This window comes from Melospiza melodia, chromosome Z (assembly GCF_035770615.1).
Source record: "Melospiza melodia melodia isolate bMelMel2 chromosome Z, bMelMel2.pri, whole genome shotgun sequence".
Lineage (NCBI taxonomy): Eukaryota > Metazoa > Chordata > Aves > Passeriformes > Passerellidae > Melospiza > Melospiza melodia.
The window spans coordinates 68,198,019-68,220,484 of record NC_086226.1 but is presented as its reverse complement, the minus strand read 5'-3'; the positions used below and the strand labels follow the sequence as shown (position 1 = coordinate 68,220,484).

Here is a 22,466-nt window from a genome sequence, read left to right as displayed (position 1 = left end):
TCAAGAGGTAACTGCGTCTTATTGTAGACATTTCCCTTCAGCCTTAGACATATGCAGTCCTTTCAAGACTACTAACACAAGAAAACAGAAGATTCAGTGGGGTGAAAGGAGACAACTTGATGACTCTTCAAATATAGTAACTTGATAGGTTGACGGGTTTCAAAGTCAACATCCACTTGAACTGGCTAGGATGCCTACTTCAATTTTTCAGCATTCACCTCAGTATTCCAGCTGGGCTGTGTAAAACTTTCCCCCCTTTCATACTGCAGTTATATCCTTCTTCCCCACTGTGAATTTCAGAAGCTGATGTTTGCCAACAGAGAGGAACAGGAAGCAGGTCAAGTTAGTCTCACTGAAGAGGTAAACAAATCAAAAAAATACAAGTAAGAAAAAGATGCTTTTCTAATCAAGAAAGCATGAGTCACCTTCAAGGCCACACCCTCCGCCATTTACTCTTTGGTGCATCTTCCTGAAGGACAACATTGTTTTCTCCCTCATGCACTCAAGCTTTCTTCACCGCAGCAGAGAGCCCAAGGATGGATGACAGGATTCATCTTCCAGGATAAGGGTAACAAGGTTAGAGAAAGTTATTTTGTGCTGGCTTTTCACGGCAGTACGGCTTGCTCAAAGCTCAGTGGTAAACTGGAGAGATGGTTACGGCCAAAATGCACTCCCATCACAGACATGCCATCAGAGGCTATACCCCAGGAGATCCACAGGGCATGAACCTGTTATCTCCATCACAGCCCTACCCTTCAAACTGCAGGATCTTCCTTCAGCAGACCTTTTGCTCTCTCACAGGGAACTTTTAGTCCAAATGCAGATTTAGACAAGAGAAAAGTTGCATGACTAAATATCCCTACCCCTTAAACCCTCATGTATACTGCTAGTTAGCTCAATAAATGACATCCTCAACACCATACAAAGAAGGGGAAAATGCAAGCAGCTCAAAGTCAGAAACCAGTAATTGCCATGTCCCTCCCTTCCCCTATACCCATGTTTACAAGTACTATCAAAGTGGTATCAGGCTGGACAACAACACAATGCCTACATCCTCCAACGTCTCCGTAAGCCCAGATCATCAGTGGTCTGACAGACTGACATGTCACAGCATCCCTCTTTCAGCTCCAAAAGTCATGACAAGCAAAGCTTACGTGCTAAAGTATGCAAACCAAACTGAAACATGCACCATTATGTACACATTGAATCAAGTCATTTTTAAACAGGAAATATTTATTAATTCTTCCATTGAGGAAACCTTCGGGGGAAGAGATCTTCATAAGGACAACAGCTCAACTAGCAACACAGGGTAAGATGTACTGGGATTTACCAGTATCTGCCTTCCAGGAGACAAGACAGCAAACAAGCCACCTGAACAGCCGTGGACATGATGCCCAAAATTGCTTAAAGGGCCTAGGATCAAATCTTAGAGGTTAAGTATTATTCAAATAATTAATACTTTCTTTCATTCCTTGGTGAAGGGCCTCAAAGTAGCACGGAAGGCAAAGAACAGGAACTTGTGACAGCAACTGACTTGACCTGCAACTTTTATTTTTTTTTCCTCCTTTCACAGCTGGGCCTGAGGGGTTGGAAAAACAGAAGGAAAGAAGGAACACTGTTCAAACTGAAACACTTCCAATCAGCATACTCTGCCCTCTTCAGTCAATATAAGAAGAGATCACAGAATCACAGGGTTGGAAGAGACCTTCAATATCATCAAGTCCAACCTGCTCCCTAACACCTCAACTAAACCATGGCACTGAGTGCCACATCCAGTCTTTTTTAAAACACATCCAGGGAGGGTGACTCTACCACCTCCCTGGGCACGCCATTCCAGTAGTTTATCACCCTTTGCATGAAAAACTTTTTCCTAATATCCAACCTATATTTCCCTTGGCACAGCTTGAGACTGTGTCCTTTGGTTCTGTCAGCGCTGCCTGGTGAAAGAGGCCGACCCCCACCTGGCTACAGCCACCTTTCAGAAGTTGTAGAGAGTGATAAGGTCACCCCTGAGTCTCCTTATCTCCAGGCTAAACAACCCCAGCTCCCTCAGCCATTCCTCACAGGGTTTGTGTTCCCAGCCCCTCACCAGCCTTGTTGCTCTCCTCTGGCCACGCTCAAGTGACTCAACGTCCTTCCCAAACTGAGGGCCCAGACCTGGACACAGCACTCAGGGTGTGCCCTCAGCAGTGCTGAGTGCAGGGGAAGGATGACCTCCCTGCTCCTGCTGGCCACACTGTTCCTGACACAGGCCAGGAGCCATTGGCCTTCTTGGCCCCCAGGGCACACTGCTGGCTCATGTCCAGCCGGCTGTCGAGCAGAAGCCCCAGGTCCCTTTCTGCCTGGGCACTGTCCAGCCACACCGTCCTCAGTCTGTAGTGCTACAGGGGGTTATTGTGGCCAAAATGCAGGACTGGGCCCTTGGACTTATGAAACTTCATCTTGTTAGACTCTGCCCATCCACCCAACCATTCCAGGTCCCTGCAGAGCCCTCCTACCTTCCAACAGACTGACACATGCTCTCAGCTTGGTGTCATCTGCAAATTTACTATTGAAAAACTCAATCCTGTCATCCATGAGTTTTGTAACCTACAGTTAACAAGGCTTCTATTTTATCACTTCTTTAAAAAAAGATTACAAATCAGCAAAAGACATCAACAAGCCATTCTTGTTAAAAATCCATAGTGAACTAATATGAAACCACATGGCCAATGCCAGTTTACTCTCAAAATCTACTATGGATAAAGACTGACTATTCAGTCTCCAAGAAGTGTTTTTAGTGGTCTCAAGTCAATAATCACATATTTTAGTCACAAAACCATGCGTAACTGGAGCTATGATTTGTCCCATCCTGCCATACGAACAGTAGGTTCCACGAAAGTAGTACAAAGACTTCCTATACCAGATCTAAGAACTTTTATTTCTTAATCCTGATATACCATGAATAATGCAATACAGATATAACATGACAGACCCACATGCTATGCTGTCTTGTGTGCAAAAATCTTTATTTCTATAATCGAACTAAAAATGCAGAGCAATGAATATTTAAAAGATTTGCTAGTTTAAAATACTCTTGCTCTTGCTTTCAGTCAGCACAGAAACCGTGCCCAGGTCTTAAGGTTTTTGACCTCTGAGGATGGGAATTCTTGCACAAACATGAATTCAAGAACAGAGAAGCCAAAATATTAGAACCTCTTGCTAAAACTGTCAATATTTTAATACATCATCATTAATACTGGTCATCAGATTTTCCTATTATTCTGTCCATAAATATGGGGTTTCTGGGACCACGTGGCTTCCACATGCTCTAGTTCTTCCAAGCTTTTTGTCATGGCTAGTTGTGTCTAGTTTGTCTCCCACTCCAAGTTTTCTCCAGTAGTCCAAGTACCATTAAACTACGTATCACTAAATTGCCTTAATATACCTTTTCTCCTTACATGGGCTAACACACATATTTTGACTCTCATGCTTTATTCTTTCATATATTATTCTATGCTGTGTCTTAGACCCCCAACCTATTAAAACTACAACTTGATGCATTTATATAGTTGACATTTCTAACATTTGTGTCTTAACATTATATATACCTATTACTGAATCTAATTTTTTTAACAACAAAATCTACATTAGGCAATTTTCTTTCAAATTAGTTTCAAAGAGATGATTTCACTTAGATGTTTATCACTGCATTAAAAAAAGCCTGAGGTAATACTCCCCTTCAACATAAAACTAATTATATGACTAATTCAATAGCAAGAGAAACATAGCCACAGAAGGATGCACTATAACAGAGCTCCCAAATACTTGAAATCACATCTTCGACAATTTCTTTTATTCCCCTGTGTACATCTTCAAGTTTCAATATCAAAGGAAAATCAAGAGAATTGTTTGTTAAAGAAATGGTAAGAAGTCTTATAAGATAGCATGACAGCATAAATGAAGTCAAACCAACATCACACAGCTCTGAATAACTTAAACTTTTCTGCCCTCTATCAATGTATATCAAGTTCTACAAAGTCACCTATGCCCCAAAAATCTCGCTGTAGTACACACCGGAATACAAAGAAAGAGCTTGGAAAGGGACACATACACAACAGTAAACCAAAAAATTACTTTGAGAACATCAACAGCTGAAAAACATTAGACTGATGTCATCTGACTTAGAATATGCTTGCTTTCTATATGGGCTAACCTGCATATTTTTACTATCATTTCACTACAGAAAAGCACTAAATCTGAGGCACTACAGAAGGCCTTCTGCCTTCACCCAGAACACAAGTTTGAGATAAGAAAGTTAAGTCTTAGTTTATCTCTAGCATCCTTTATAAGTTGTCAAATCACATTATTTGTCATGGCACCCAAAGGCTGACTTCTCAAGTCTTGAGGAATATCCCAAAATAAACTAGATGTATTTTATACTGCAACATATGTTCTAATATGGAGAGAAGAACCCAAGTTTGGACATTTTAGTCTTTGTTTCATAATGAAACTGACTTCCAAAACAGGGATGTTTCACTTCCATGGGTTGAACATTATGCACAACTTATGCACAGGAATCAGTAAGTTAATGAAGACTGTTTCAGAAACAGTACACATCTTCCCTCCTCACACTTTATCTTGCAAAAAATAACAGTGGTTTATACAACATCACAAACTACAGCCTACTTACATCTATACTTCACCAGGAAAATCAAGAATGTGTTTTACTACAGCAGGGAAAAAACCCACAATCATCAAAAGTAAGCCCTGATGACATGCTGACAAGAACCAAACAGGCATCAGCGCTTTGGAGGAATCTGAACAAAGTGCTAGAGTCACTACTAAAAACCTTGTTGCTGTCAGGCATGGGGAATCACTGTGCTACCTCACATTCCCATTAAATATACAGAAGAGCCCAAAAAAGTTAAAAATATAAAAGTTACACATTTTACATAGTTTGGTTTTGGTTTTAGGAATTGAACTCCCTTTGATGCCACTGTCAAAAGAAGCACCATCCAGATTACCCTGGAACAGATTCTTCACATTATAAAAGCAGCAGATGAGTTTGAAGAAATCTGTGCCATTGGATGTCAGCACATTCTAGCTCTAAAACAATGCATATCAGGAAGAAAGTATTTTATTCCCACTATTCAGTAGGACAGACTTAATTTAAGCTTCCCTGCCCACAATTCAGGTGTAGGTATTTAAAAGAACAGCATAACTAAGAACAAAAAACCACAGGCATAACAATCACGCACTTCTAGAAATGAAGTTGTAGTCAGGATAAGCAAAATCTGAAAGGAGTTAGTTCATCTGAAGTACTACATTGTCTCACAGCCATAAAGCCAGGAGTTCTCCTTCACACTGCAAGTAATGCTTTCCACCAATTTCTTCAACAAAGACCAGCACCTCTAAGGCCAGCAACTCTGGTATTAACAACTCACATATCTCTGACTCAAAGATCAAAATTGTGTTTCATTGTACAGATACAATATTAGAGAAGACATGACTGGTAGGCTATTTTTAAACCAACAAGTCAAAGAGGGTTTTTATCTACTTAATTCCCTCTACAGACATTTTATACTATTCTATATTAAATGTAGCTTTCAGTCAATGCTCAACTTCTGGCCTTCAAAAGTTTATTCTTTGTTTTGATTTCTGGTAAAATACTAGAAAAGTTCCTAAAAGCATCAATAAAGAAAAAAGGAATTTAAGCTCTCCTTACTGCATAAATACTGTACAAAATGCACAGTCACATGTAACCTGCAAGTGAGTTCTGCAAAACCATTTCTCAGAAAAAAGATGTCCAAGTGCCCAGGGTTTGATGAATTACAGCTCTTTTACTCTATGAAGACAGAGCACATCAGGACTAGATGCCTAAGCAGTAAGTTATTTCAATTTCTCCTGAAGAAGCCACAGCCCATAACTTGAACAGGTGCATGCTTCACTGGGTTAAGAACTGTCTGGATGGCCCGGCCCAGAGAGGGCAAAGGAGCTGGTGCAGGGTCAGGAGAGTACGTTTTATGAGGGGCGGATGAAGGAGTTCTGGTTTATTCAGGAGAAAAGCAGGCTCAGGGGAGACCTTACCACCCTCCGTAAGTACCTGTAAAGTGACTGTAGCCAGGCGGGGGTCAGTCTCTTCCTCGCAACCAGAATAAGGACAAGATTAAATGGCCTTAAGTTGGGCCAGAAGAAGGTTCAGGTTGGACATCAGAAGGAAATGCTTCACTGAAAGGACTGTTATCCATTGGAATAGGTTGCTCTGGGAGGTGGTGGAGTTCACAATTGCTGCAAGAGCTCAAAAAATGACTAGATATAGCACTCAGTGCTACAGTTTAGTTGACATGGTCAACTATGGCACTCAGTGCTACAGTTTAGCTGACACGATCATGTCGGTCAAAGGCTGCACTCAATAACCTTGGAGGCCTTTTCCAACCTTAACAAGTCTAAGAATTTGTAGAAAAGAAATATTTAAAGAACACTGGTTCTTGTGACTGCCAAAGTTCATTTAACCATACCAAAGCTGCGGAGTCTGATGTTGAAAAGACTTCTTAGAACTCAGCACGGAAAGGCTGAAAAAGTTAAAGTCACAGATTTTAATGTCACTTTATCTAAAATCTATGACACTGGAAGAGTCAAGGGCAAAGGGAGGCTAAGACTGGAATACCACACAAGTAAAAAAGAGAAGCATTCTGACACTGAGGACCTGCCATCAAGAATGACCCGACTATGAAAAGGGTTTTTAATATAGTAATTCTTCCCCACTTGCAAGAAATGGACTATTGGTAAATTATCTCCCAAACTTACTGCAAATTCAAAGAAGAAGAAAACCAGAGACTAAATATACTTATTATAACCTCTGCAACAGAAGCGTGTGCGAGTTTAGACTTTGCTTCCTTTACTACACATCTTGAAAGGACATGAAACTGCTCTGTAAGAATTATTTTATTTGTATACAACAGCTTACTGAAAAATGGACTCAACATAAACACTTATCAAATATATCAATTTCTCTTATTTGTCTCAGCTATGACTAAACTCCCTGCAGAACAAAAGGAAGAACTGCTGAAGTAAGGTTTGGCACGCGTGTCTCCGAATACCCTGCACCAAGGCTACAAAACCTCAGTAGGTTGCTAGAAGGGTAAATAGCTGTAACAGGAAGGCTTGAAACAAATATAGCCAAGTGTTACTCTTAATTTGCTGCTTTTTACACTGGTGTAACATCAATTTATTTATTCAGTTTGTTTTTAACAGAGATGGAAAATGCACTCCATAGAGAGAAGAACACAGAATACTGCTGTAACCATCTCTATTAAATTCAGAGAAAATAACTCCCTTTTCTTCAACATCTTTGGACAATGACAGCAGCTCTCATTTAAAGCCATATGACAACTTCACTTAGATAACAGCTAAAAATGTTTAGGCACAGAAAGTGCTTAAACACAGAAAGGTTCTCAACTAGCAGAGGCTGTCCTCACAATAAAGACATCCCATATGGCAACTATTTTTAGACTGTTAAGTATCAGAGGTTAGACAAATCACATGGTTGTCTCCAAACTACCAGTTCCTCAGCTGATTTTTATCTCTCACATAAAGAAAAAGCAATTTGGGACAATTTTTAGAACTAACATAGTTAAAATTTGAAAACTGTGACCCCTGAGTTTGTTTAGCTTCCATAACTACCTATTCTTTCCAGTAAAGGCCTGAAAAGAAAGCAAGCCTTTAACTTTTGACAAAAATATCTAGAACATTCAAAGCAGATCAGCTGAGTTTACTTAACCTGGCTATAATTCACTGCAGCTGCATCTAATGAACCACGAAGGAAAGCTTATTTCTGCAGTAAGTGACAGCTCAGTGGCTGAACACTCTCCAAGCTTCCAGCATCCTTCAGTTGGCTGTTCTCAGCACTGGCTACTGAATGACCTGTGAAGTGCAGCTAAGCATAGAAAACCAACAGACAATAACACCTCCCTGCCTTTGTAATTTTCAGGATGCTTTATCAAGAGGGTATCAGGTAGGGTATACTAGCAGATCCTTTCAAACAGTCAGCTGCTGGCAGAGAATGTCTGCATTCATTGATCCTTGAAGTACTCACCTGCTTTAAACACCGAATAAGAGTTATAGAGGTCTTGTAATGATAACTCATACACAGACTTTGACATAGGAGTATGCAATCTGCCACATGGGAGACAGGAGAACACCCTAAGCTGCCTGAAAGACCTTCAATCTCATCTTTACAACTAGTGACTGCAGGTGATCAAAAAACCTCAGGTCTTAATGCAACTTGGCTAAATATCAGTTAAAAACAGACCCACGCATTATGTCTACATACTCACACAAAAATAATTCAGGGATTCCCCCAAAGAACTCTATCAAAGTTTTATTTAAAATGAGCAAATGAGTACAGTGCACAGGAAGTCTCAGTGACATTACTAAACTCAAGCTTAGTTCTCTAAAATTCCCTTCTCTAAAAGGGAATGCGATCTTTGATATACTAGTATGTTCAAGCTCATATTTTAAGGCCATGGTTTCATGAGAAACTTCATCCATATCCTTCTCCAAAATTTCATGTGTACTTTTCCATGAGCAAGTTTTCTAGTCTCAAAAAGAACAGTATGCAAAATAAATAAATCAAAATGCATAATGAGTAAACTGAAGCATCAACTATTAAGTTAAATGCATTTGGTTCACGTTCTTCCTCTTATGTCAAAGGAGAGAGGGAAGTGAGGGATGTGGTGCAGAAGCCTCAAAAGCCACAATGTTTTCAGCTTTGACTAAGATTCATACCAGGTGCATCAAAAAGCACTGTCTAAGAAAAAAAAAAAATCAGTAAGATTAAAGGTCTCCCTTCCAATTCTGGTAAGAGAAAAGTGACACACTGAAAACAAGAAACTTCACCAATTTACTCAACAGCTACACTCTCATTTCAGAAGTATGTAGAACACATGTAAAGACTACCAAGCACACAGGAGAAACAATGACAGAGAAAAATAATTTTGTTCCAGGAAGTTAATGACTTTTTTTTGTTTGTGCAACAGCACAGAGAGTGTTGAGCTTTCTACTTCGTTTATCAAAGAAAATGTACAATTAAGTCAACATTCTTAAGTAAACCCTTCAGAAGGAAGGCGGGTAAACCTCAAGGAAAAGAGGTACATTAACCACATATCAAGTTCTAACACAAAGCAGCACTGCCTTTAAACAGCCTTCCAGAGGAAGAAATACTAATAGGGATTTTTGAAATACCTCAGTATGCCCAAGCACTACAGGCTAAAATTAGAAAGAACGTTTCCACCAGAATTTCTCTTGTATTTCTCTCCCCCTTTAATTTTTTCACACACTACCAAAACCACTTAATTCATAGAGAATTTCAGAAAAGACAAATGCTTAGTGACGTCTTTCCCCACAGCTGATTTACAACACAGGTACCAACTATTTCTCCTCCTACCACTCCCACAGGGTCCCAAAACCAACAAAAGCATCAAGTAAGAAAGAGTCTCTAAATAGTAACTCAAAAACTAATCTAAAATGGCAGGAGGAAAAAAAATCCACAAAAACAATTCTTATTCCCAGTATTTTAAAAAACATTAAGTGGTGCGCCGTCTCCCAAGTGTCACACCAGCCTGTTACATTCTATTTTGCTTATGCAAAATACAGATTGTTATATTTCCCTACAGAATCCACTACAGTAAGTGGATTATCCAGCTATACAGACCAACACTATTAGCAAGGCTCTTCTCTGAGGCAATAAGAAGTGGCATAACTCTTAAGGTGAATTTCTGCATTTATTAAGACAAGGCACAGAAAAGAAGCAGCAGGAATTTTTCAAGAGAACTAAGAAAGCAGTGAGTGGTAGAGGTAATTCAGCAGGCAGAGAGAGTGCACTTGAAAGGCAAGTGGAGAAAAGTGGCATCAATTGTTTTGCAAGCCTATCACAATTGGATTACCTGATGCAGAATAAATTGTGCCAGTGTAAACTGACCTAGCAGATTCGTTCACCTCAGGGAGCAACCTGCTTCTGGGACTGCTTGTTCCTTCTGGTTTTTAGCCAAGTGTTTGTGATTCAATGATTGAACAGCAGTAACCATGGGCTCTTGGGAGTTCATTAGGGAGGTAAACACTCTTACTACCACCTCCATGAAACAAACTCCTTCACCCCATGAAGCTGCGTCTCCCAAACACTCATGCTGCACAAGACTACAAACCAGAAAGAATATGAGTCAAGTTTCTCTAGCAAAACACAGGTGCTCCTGAAACCTTAAAAATAAAGGAACTGAAGCCTCAACAGCTTAGCATTTCATTGTAAATGGATGCATCAAGGAGCAGAAAAGGAGGATATCTCAAATAAAAATTGATATAAAATGTTAAAGCACATAAATACAACCCAAATAATAAGAAGAAATCAACAAAAGCTTTAATCAGCTTGCTGGGAGCCCTCTACTACACAAAACCTTGACTCCCAAACCTTTCATATTTGAAAGCTTCATTTACATTTTTCAAAAAAGCTACAAGCTACAACCCTTACAACCTGCTCTAACCGGGTGTGTCTGAACAGCTTTGATAGGAAACGGCTTCTATACATACAGTACACATCCCAACATTGTCAGTGCTACTGAGTGGCTAATCAAACGACCTAGATTTGACTATTTATCTTGTTTGGAAACCCCAACTACATGCCATACTTTTCTTCCTTCTTTTTGGAGAACTTTCTAAACTTATCACATCAATTTTGTATTCTTGCTAAATGAGAAAAAGACTAATGTCCTAGTAAGAAACAACTCTAACGCTTAACCCCTGCAAAAAAGTGGAATTCAGCAAGCTTGTGGGGTGTTTGTTGGGGGGTTGGGTTGTTTTGTTGCTGGCTTCTTGTTTCTTGTTGCTGCTATTGTTGATAGCTGAATTTGAGCTATTAGAGAAGAATAAAGAATCTACACACACAACACAGTCAAGAGACTTTTCACTTGCAAGCCTGATTTTGCCGACCCTGCCATGGTTCAAATTCCGTAGCTGCTCCAGCAGTTACATGTGCTGTTTCCCACAAGTTTTCCAAAGCTGACATTCAGCTCAGTAAGGCATCACTACACTATCCTTAGAACACCTGATCACCTAAACCACAGACTCACACAATGATCACTCAGGGTTGGAGACCACTGGGTCCAACTGCCCCTCTCAAACAGGGCTAACCAGAGCCAGCTGCCCAGGACCACGTCCAGAGAGCTTCTGAGCATCTGACATAGGATACTCCACCACCTCTGCTTCATTCCGAAAATGCCAGCACAGATAACTACCTCAAGAGCTTGAAAGAGAGCAAGATCTGGAAGTATGTCAATGGATGTGAAATCCTATCCATTATAAGGTGGGAGGGGATCCTTCCCATGTATTCAGCCCTAGCTGAAGCTGGAGCTTCATGTGGAGGGCTGGGTTGAGTACTGGCTTTCTCAGTAGAAGGCAGACAAGGAGCTATCAGAAAGGGTCCATCAGAGGCCACAAGGGTGATCTGAGGTCTGAAGCATCTCCTCATGAGGAGAGACTGCAGGAGCTGGGCCTGTCCAGGAGCAGAGAAGACGGAGGGGATCTCATTAATGCATACAAATATCTCAAAGGGGGGTGCCAGACTTTTCAGCATGCCCGAACATATAATTTCGAGCAATGGCTATAAACTAAACCACAAGAAGTTCCAACCCAACAGGAGGAAGAACTTCTTTACATTGAGGGTGGCAGAGCATGGGAACAGGCTGCTCAGGGAAGCATGAAGACATTCCAAACCCACCTGGACACACTCCTGTGTCACCTGCTCTACGTGACCCTGCCTTGGCAAGGGGTTGGGACTGGACTGAATCCAGAGGTCTCTTCCAACACTAACTGTTCTGAGATTCCATAAGATACCATTAGCTGCTACCTTAGCACCTTACTGAAGTTTACATCATTTTGAGAATGCAATGCAACATACTCAACCCTCCACTATCACTTCCCAACTACTCCACCGTTAGAGTATTTTGTTCAATTTTTGAAGAGCTAGTAACTCAAGGAGACTGTTGCCAGGTTTAAGTGAGAAGTAATTTTCTAACTTTTCGTTATGGGTGAAAATAATTTCAAACACCTCCCTGTCATGACAACTAGACCATTACCCACTTTTAAGGTTTAGCAAAGTCCAGAATAACAGAACAGCAATCACCATGACCTACTTGCAAGGGACCTCTATCTGAAAGATGGGCAGAATATAGACATATCTGATTTCAGGTGTCAGCAATGCAAAATCCAAGACACCCAAGATGTTATGTTCGACTTTACTAACACATTTGTCCAACAATCTCATTTCTCCTCAGTCTGAGTGCTGTAAAAGCCCTTCTTCCACTGCTGTCACACAGATCTCCATTGTGCCTAGGGCACTGTGCTAAGCGTCACAGCTTGATAAAGACCCCTCCTTGTTGTTTAGGAGGCACTCTCAGGTGAAATATTCAGGTTGCAGTTCTCTTTTGCCTTTTCATACCAATAATCCCTGACATCTCACCTGCAACTGTAAGCAAAACAAAAAGACAACTCATTCTACCTAAGATTTCACAAGTCCAACTCTGTATCATGTTTGCTTAAGTATGAAAAACTTCAAATTTGACAGAGTTAACCAGCAGCTAGCTACAGGCATCAAAAGTTACTCATAATTACCAGCATCATCAGTTTTATGTCTCAAATCTATGGCAAACCATTTGCTTCCTGACACCGCTCCAATAAACCTCTGGCACAAAATATTCTTCAACAGACAAGCTATTTCTTCAAGTAGGTTTCCTTTAATCTTTCATACACAAGTACCAACAATCTCCTCCAATTCTAAGCAGATAAACTGTCACATAAGAGACTTCTAAAAGCTCCTCTTTACTCTCTGTGGAAAAAAAAAAAAATCTCACTTTAAGAGCAGTTGTTTTCATACAGAAACAACTGGAGTTCAAAAAAATAACACCAACACCAAGTCCAGATCTACCAGACAACCAGCCTGCTGTGCAACCTATTACCCGATGCCTGAAAAGAAACTTAACCTTAAAAAAAAAAAAAAAAAAGAAAAAAAAAAGAAAAAAAAAAAAAAAAAAGAAAAGAAACCCAAACATGCCAGGGTATGTCAAACATGCTACACTATCACTCTTTATTAAGTCAGTTTTTAGAGTCCGTTTGATGTATCAAATAGTCCAGTAGCACTCAAGTATGTTTATATTGAATTTTTTTTCAATCCATTGCCTAAGTTAAACACTCACCTTCCCCCTCAGCACAATCTGTCATACAGGGGTAACACTGTCTCACAACCAGGAAATCTCACATAATGAATGATTCAAACTTACTGGAAGTGTTAATGGGCATAAGGCACAAAATAGTAACTTTTCTTTAGCTCATAACACTTCATTTCTGTACAGATTGCCAAAGTGCTCTTCATTCTGTTTTCTATTTTTTGCATCTGCTCAGCTCAACTGGTACACAGGACTCAAAATTTTGGAACTCAATAAAGTTATTTAAACACTGACAACCTAAAACAGACAGCCAGTTCTCCTCTGAGCTTAACACTTAAGAGTCACAAAAGCTTGGATGTGGTTACTGGACCTGTTTTCCTGAAGCTGTAAGTCTAGTAGACTTACTCTGAAAGACTACCCTAACACAGGTTCAACCCATCTTCTACTTTTCATCATCACCTTTTCATCACTATGGAAATAGATACCAGACATTTGCTGTTTCTTGTATTCAAAAAAAAACCCTATTTCAATCAAAACCTGTTAAAGCACAGGAGTTCCTATCTACATCACAAAAGCTAAGCTGGCCATCACCAGGAGAGCAAAGCACCATCACGTGTAAAGGTTACTTGGGAAGATAAATGCTGTAACTGCAAACATCCTGCCCTTCACACAGCTTTATATACCAAGCAGGATATCATATGGTCTGGAATATCCCTTTGGTCAGTTTGGGTCAACTGTCCTGGGGGTATCTTCCCCTGCAGCCTCCCCCCCAGCGTGGCAGAACTTGTGTTCAGCACAAGTACAAAAGTACTGCTCCATACTCACCACTGCAAAGAGAGCTAACTCTATCCCAACCAAAACCAGCACACTCTCACACAGTACTAGCCCAGAAACTATGGTATTTTCTACAAAGCCTACACAGAGATATAAAGATACTTCTAATCATCATGCCTTTGGTGTACTGTACCACTTTCTTCCACTCACCTCCCAATGGCTAAACTTGTCAAAATAGAGTGGGATGCCGTCCAGCGGGACCCGGGCAAGGTCATAAAGTGGGAATAGCATGAGATTTAACAATACCAAGGTATAAGAACAAGCACAAGGTGAGACATCTGGATCACAGCAAGTCCATGTATCAGCACAAATAAACAATCAGGAGCAGCCCTGTGAGAAGAATTTGAGGGTGCTGGTGGGTGAGAGGCTGGGCATGACCCAGCCATGGGCACTCCCAGCCCAGAGAGCCAAACGTGTCCTGGGCTGCATCCAGAGCAGCGTGGGCAGCAGGGCAGGGAGGGGATTCTGCTCCTCTGCTCTGCTCTGGGGAGAGCCCACCTGGAACCTGCATCCCGCTCTGGGCTCCCAGCACAGGAACAACACAGACCTGTCAGAATAACTTCAGGCAAGGGCCACACAATCTGTCAGAGGAATGGAGGCAGGACCTCTCCTACAAAGACTAGGAGAACTGGGACTGCTCAGCCTGGAAAAAAGGCGGCTTTGGAGCGATCTAACTGCAGCTTTCCAATACTTAGAAGAAGCCTACTACTGTAAAAGAGTACACAAAGATGCACTCTATACCACATTAAGTCTCCAGCTATAGACTAACATCCTACAGAAGAAACAAAAGAAAGATGGCGAGGGACTTTTTGCAGGGCAAGTAGTGACAAGACAAGGGTAAATGGCTTCAAACTGAAAGAGTAGGTTCAGATTAGATATTAGGAAGAAAACATTACAGTGAGGGTGGTGAAGCACTGGAACAAGTTGCCCAGAGTTGTGAATGCCTCATCCCTGCAGCGCTCAAGGCCAGGCTACACAAAGCTCTGAGCAACTTGGTATAGTGGTAAGTGTCCCTGCACATGGAAGGGGGGTTACATCAACATGATCTCTAAGTACATTCCAACTCAAACCATTTTATGGTTTTTACAGGGGTGACTTTCACAAGTACTACAAAACCTTCTTGCTGAGCTCAGCGACTTGAGGAAGTTTATTTCTAGTCTCATCGGTAGTGTTTTTGTCCTTTATATAGAATTAATTTAATGTAGGATGATAAAATGCTTGAGTTTGTCAAAAATAGAGGAGTGATACTAGAGTACTGGCTCAGAAAAGATATCTAGCTATTTCTGTAACAAGAAAATTACTTGTGCCTTTAGTATTATCTGTAGTTTTTAACGGTACATCCGTTCACTGACAGAAAACCATAATGTAACATCCTCGATGTCAAACACAACTAGGAAAGGTAAATGCCAGCATGCAGACAAAATTTTCAAGCCATATTAAAAATCAGGATTTCTTCCATCAAGCTCTTAACTAAAATACAAACTTATGAAAAGAAACAGCCATCTCTCTATAAAAGAGCCACCTAGTATAATTTCAGGCTCCACTGTAATTCAAGCAGTGTTGCAAGCAGATTGAAACTCCAAGGATTATGTTAGCAGTAAAGCCTGAACACAACAGAAATGAGCTTCTCTAACAAGCTTATGCAGATAGAAGATCTCTGACCCTCAAAAGATTCTCAGTTAAAGGCTGCAAAAATGATGAGGAGACAGCTTGGCAAAAATATTCCCTGAGATTCAACAATAACTTTGCCCTGGATTGCCAAGCAAATTGTATGCCATTTGCCATCTGTATGGCAGTTGTCTTCTGTTAAGTGGGCAGTTTTCCTTATCTCTTCCACACCCAATCCCTCCTCTAGAGGGGCATCTGCTGATCAAAGGCTACTGAATGCCACTGCATGACTGATAAGAACTACAGCATCCCATTTTAAAACACTCTGCCCAGAGGGAGGAGCCAAGCATTCCCACACAGATATAATCTTGAGATTCTGGAACTCCAGCACAGCTTCTCCACTGGATTTCCCAGAGGAACAGCTGTCTCTTCTTCCACTGGACCTTCAGAGGAAAACTACACCCTTTCCACAGGAAAACTGCTACAACAGAACCACACCTGATACTCCAGGAGGACTGCAGCCACAATTCCAATTGGACTGCCACCAACACCCTGACCAACAGGGTGTCAGGTTGCGTTTATTACTGGTCTACTGCATTGCTTATATTTTTATGTTCTTCCCTAATAAAGAACTGCTATTCCTGGTCCCATATTTCTGCCTGAGAACCACCCTTAATTTCAAATTTATAACAATTTGAAGGGGGAGAGAAGGGGTTTACATTTTTCCATTTCAGGGGAGGCTCCTGCCTTCCTTAGCAGACACCTGTCTTTCCAAACTAAGACAGCCTTCTATTGTATCAGACAACAAGGCTAGTACAAATTCACTCAGCTATCAATTGTCTCCAGTCTTCACCATTTTGGTAGAGGACGCTGCTGATGACAACACATTTTACTCCTCCTCTGAACCACAGTTGTTGGGTTTTTTTCCCTCTATCTAAACAACTGTTTAGATAGTGCAAAGTCTTTCCACTAAAGATCTGAGATCAAAATCAAACTCTAGACATATTTGATGGTTATTTGATTTCTGACAAGGTGAAAAATAACTTCATGTAGACCAACCAAACACATTTTTTAGGTAAGTTCTCAAAACAAGAACTTAGCTGGTACTGCACATCCAAAGCTTTTTCAAAACCAGATCACTAGTAAGTATTGCATGCCTGTCACACAGCTCACAATACGGAAAGTCGATTACAAATAAAACACTAATTTAAAAGAGTACACAACCATGCACGTGTACCACCTAAGTCTCCAACTATAGCCTAACATCCTACAGAAGAAACAAAAAGGAGTAAATACTTATGGTGCAACACTATTTGCATATCCAAGTTGCATCTTTAAACACAAGGATATTAACTACTCTTAGAGAAGATGAAAAGCATGTTAATTTTTCAGTATATCACAGAAATTTATTTGCAATCTTTTTGTTAAGAGTGTGAAAAGCAGAACTAAAACCAGCCAGTTACAAAAACTCTTAAAAATCAAGCACCTATACCTTAACACAGAGGGATGAAAAATAATTCTGTGCATTTTTCTGAACTGCTAGCAAGCTGATTGAATACACAATATGTACTTTAAAACTGCTGAAGTTAATACAACTTACCAGCATTGCTAGAGACATGTCAGCTTCAGAAAGCTGTCTGGAAAAAGCAAGGCAGAAGAAAGGATACACAAAATGTGGGCCTTCTGCTGAATGGGGCAGAGAATCTGGTGACAAAAGACATGGAAGAAGCTGAGTTTGCCTACCTTTAGCCTTGATCTTTACTGGTAAGACCAATATAAATACCAGATGGAGGGAGTAAAGAAGGTTAAGACACTTTTTTTAGAGGTATCCAGTATCAGAACAACATATGTTTAAACATATGAGAACTTATTCCCATAGCTGCGAACACTGACAAGCGCAGAACAACATCCACAGAGAACACAGACCCTCTGGGCAGAGCAGGAGACACCCAAAACCCCACTGGAACTGTTTGGGGCAGCCTGCTCTAGGCTGACCCTGCCTCAAACTAAGGATTGAACTAGAGTATCTCCTGAAGTGCCCGCCAATCTAAATCATTTGTCTTTAATATAAATTAAGTACCTTTGATAGCTTTTAATATATTAAAAAAGCTAATGTATGCAGTAGAGGGCTGTTAACCACTAGCATCAGCTCCAGTCAATGAGAACAGGACTGAACACAAAAACAGTACATCACATCTGTGTCCTGTTTTCCTGCAACTAGAGAAAGATCTTTTCAGAGGTTTCCATGTCGTCCTATTATTTCACCTGTAATGACAAACAGTGTTCACTTATATGATATTTTATTAATATTCAAAAGCATTTGCAGGTACTGGAATACATTATGATACACCTACACATCAACTTTTACCTTCCACAATTCTGTCAACAGCAATACTGCTTAACAGGCAAGATAAGGCAATGAGAAAAAGCAGAACAGAGTCTTAAGGAATACCCAGGACCTTATTTCTCAGACCAAAGTACTTGTAGTAATTTTTTGGTTTAGCGTTTTTTATTTTTAGCCAATTTTCTAACTAGCATTGTGATACAATGCATATGAATGTTGGGATAAAAAGATAATGTATCTTCCGTGCATCCTGCGGATGGACTAATACCTTTAAAATGACCTTTAGAGAAAGCACCAACAGTAAAACAAAGGATATACTTGTGTTAAACCATTAACCAACATAAACAAAGAAAGAATTAAACAAAATGCTCCAGAAAAGCTACCTGGCAAACCAGCATTCTACTTCTAAAATCAGCTCAATACTGCTGCTTATGAACTCATTATATTACAACTATTTGCAGTTTTCCACTTAACATGCAATTCCATCCTTCAGTTTATCTGATGAAATACATTTTAGAACATGGATCAGAACAGCGTGCTCAAGAGTACATAAAGCATTCCACTTATGCTCAGGAGAATGCCCTGTTTTTTCCTAAAAAGTCCCACTTTCCCCTCAAGCTTATAGATCTGCCACTGTTACCAGCATAAATAGGAAAGCAAATGCAAAAACTGTGTCAAGACAACACTTCTTTCAAAGGAGTCCTGCCACCACCACCTTCATTTTCTAAGGAAATCAATGCAAATATAACAGATTACCAGACTTAGCTTTATGCTTCCAAACTTTTGATAAAGATTCAACTCCTTGATAATTAATCAAGTAGGTATACCTCCCCAATTCTTTTCTGACATTTCTACCACAGTCCACCTCCTCAAGGCTGTTTGTGACAGCTTCTTTATCAACCACAGACAGACAAGATGTGACATGCCTTTACAGGGGCTTCAGAACTGAATTCTTCAAGGCTCAGGAACAGCTGTATGCAAGCTATAAAAAGAAGTGCAAACACACACGGGAATGAACTGAAGCAGAAGCAAACTGCCTCCAACAGCAACTGTTGCATGGTCCATTGTGCAGGTTCATCATCACTGTTCTGGCTTTCTAGGATTTTTTCCCTGCACACATCAGATCTTGCCTATGTAATTATTCATCAGTCTCCACAGACAGCTTCTGAAAGCACTGTTTTACAGCCCTGTTATACTGGAATAATTCCATGGTCACTATGCCCATCTGCTTAATCCTGTCTTGTTCAGAGCACCTGTTAGACTGAGTACACTTGTTTTTTTCCATTACAGCCACCTCTTCAGTGCTGGAGCTACAAGCACTTCTGACTTTATTTGTCTGTTGATTGTAGTTTTGCTTCGATCCACCACCCTCCATCCTGATGGATGCCATAATTTTAAAACACTGCTACAAAATGATAAAGAAGGAAAAGACTGGAAACAGCCCAGTAATACCACCCAAGTCAGACATCTCCTGATTACTTTAGCTTAAGATCTACAACCTGACCTTCACCAAATACCTATACCAAAAAATATATGTCTATTTATAGATCCATACCAAGAAGCAAATAATTAAAATTGAACAAATCAAACATGGTGCTTAATTCTGCTGGTAATTCAATGCACTCATTTTTTGCATACAGTATGGTTTTGCTATGTCACAAGGAGGCATGAAGAACAAAGTAGAAACAGTCATGCAACATAACCAGTGGCTCTGGCTTTTGTAGCCTTACCAGTGTCTTGCTGGCTTAGTAAATGTTGGAGGAGAAACAACACATACCAGAACAAGCCACAACTATTCACAAGAGGCCACCTCTGCTTCTGGGAGCTCCACACAGCAGGTCAGGCACATAAGAGAACAACCATCACCACTGATATTCCACTTCTTCATTCATCTTGCATTAATTCAGTAGAAGATATATATGAAAAAATGAAGACAACTGATAGCTTAACATGAACAACAGTAGCTTATTAAAAGTATATGCAGGAACAATAATTTTCTCATTGGTAAAGGCCCCACAGCAAACACAGCTACCCGAAGTCCTCACAGGTCCCATTTTCATCTCCAAAGTGGACAGTGTGACATATAAGCTCGACAACTTCAAAAAACACCTGCTACCTGCTTCTCACAAGAAAAGAGTGGGAAACATGCAAAATCCTAGGGTCACCTACAACCCATGCTAACACAATCCATTTTGTGCCCAAGTATGTGTGATATGGAGAAAGAAGGTAAGAAAACACAGACTTGTGTTTTTACATCATTTCCAACAATGCTACTGTTACACAGCAGTAGTACTGCCGGTTTCAAGGGTAAATACACTCAGTTTAAGCAAATTTCATAATAAAATTTTTTTTCAAAGCAGGAAAATACTGAGTAGACAGCAAAAGGCTGTGCTCTGGCTATACCTATACAGTACAGTAAGTCATAAGCACTTACTAATCATAAAACAACAAAGCAGTTCCAGGAAAACATACTGCAAGTAACTGTCATGAAGTGTGCTTTTAGAGAAAGAGCTACAGAGATTGCCAGCTGCTTGCCATCAAGAGCATGCCAAGTCACTCTCTCCTTAATATATTGATGCTATTATCCTTGTTTGCTACAGAAATGGACCTTGAGGAGAGGCTATTTTTAATTAAGTTGTGAAGTTATTACATCTCACTGGACTGAAAAGATGCTTAAAAATTCATGCCGGCTTGTCTAGAAGAGGGTGATCAAGTACTTGTTTTATACAGTTCCTTCTTGATATTACTTGGAAAGGATGAGATTGGAGATCTCTCCTAGATATTAATGAGGAGCCTCTGTGGCAGAACAATCTCAACATTTGGTCACAGAAGAAGCATTATCAAGGAAAAGCAAGAGTTTCATCTGACTACCACACAGCTGGAGGTTTTATCCTTCCCTACAATATCAGTCTCTATCCAAGCTCCTCAAGTTTGTTTTGTACTTATCCATGACTGGATTCAGCAGCTTGCACAGACAGAACAAGCTTCTTCAATGCATCGCTCACACATTTTATCTGCATAGTTGCATATCTAGCTCCACCACTATCTGTTTGGTCACTGCAATCCATCAAAATGACTCACAGGATTAAATCCTGGGCAATAAGTTTCTCCTGAGAAAAGCAGGAACCAGAAAGGGAGAGAAAACAAGACTTTGTAACTAATTGTGTTAGGCCCAAACCATTAACTGAAGTTAGTCATCAAAGAGGTGAGGCTGGACCACAGTGGGTCACCTTGTCCAGCCTCTCTGCTCTGGTAGCTTCATCCTAGAGCCCTGCTGCACCGGATTGCATACAGACAGTTCCTGAGAATACCTGTGAGGGAGACTCTGTAACTTCTCTGGACAGCCTGCTCAGCACAGCCATCCGCTCAGTAAAGAAGTTCTTACTTAGGCGGAACTTGCTGTGCATTGATTTCTGGCCATTGCCTCTTGTCCTACTGCTCTGCACCACAACCTGGCTCTGGATCTCTTGACACCATCCTTCAGGTACTCATAGACACTGATGGAGTCCCCCCTCAGATGTCTCTTCTTGAGGCTGAAGAGGCCCAGCTCCCTCAGCCTTTCCCTGTAAGAGAGATGCTCCAGTCCCTAAATCATCTTTGTCATCCTCCACTGTACCCGCTCCAGGACCTCCACGTGTCTCTTGTACTGAGGAGCCCAGAGCTGGACACAGCATTCCAGGTGAGGCCTCTCCAGGGCTGAGTAGAGGGGCAGGGTCACCTGCCTCAGCCTGCTGGCACTGCTCTTCATGATGCAGCCCAGGATGTCACCGGCCTTCCTGGCCACCAGGGCACTGCTGCCTCATGGAGCGCTTGTTGTCCACCGGGACCCCCAGCTCCTTCTCCACAGAGCTGCTTCCCAGCAGGTCACCCCCAGGCTGTGCTGGTGCCTGGGGTTGTTCCTCCCCAGCTGCAGGACCCTGCACTCGCCTTGGCTGAATTTCAGACGGTTCCTCTGTGCCCATCTCTCCAGGCTGCTGAGGTCCCTCTGAAGGGCTGCACAGCCCTCTGGGCTATCGGCCACTGCTCCCAGCTCTGTGTTGTCAGTGAAATTGCTGAGGAGGCCTCTGCCCTTCATCCAAGTCATTGATGGCTAAATTAAACAAGACTAGGCCCGCTATTGGTGGGAGGCACCACTAGGGACAGGCCCCCAAACAGAGCCTGTGCCACTGGTTACAGTCCTCTGGGATAGCACTACAATGGCTAGTTACTAGCAGTCCCACATGAGCAGTTTTAGATCGACATAACTCCTCCAATTTAAGGAGAAAAATTTATTGTTCATCTTAACATGCATTTCAAGAATCTACCATGACTACATAAGACAGCAACCATTATGGGTTTGATTCATGGACAGTCCAAACTGCTACATGGCAAAAATGGTCATGAGGCAGAATGCCCTAGAAGTGCAAGTCAGGACTGTCAACACCAAGCTGTATGGAGTGGCTGACACATAGGGATGGACAGAACACTGTAACAGACTGCCTGCAGAG

General features: G+C 41.1%; 1 protein-coding gene across 9 annotated transcripts in view; it reads right to left on the bottom strand.

Annotated features, from left to right (window-relative positions):
* The window catches only part of ELAVL2 (ELAV like RNA binding protein 2), an 89,361-nt gene that overhangs the window by 52,900 nt on the left and 13,995 nt on the right, over positions 1-22,466 (bottom strand). The window lies entirely within an intron of this gene.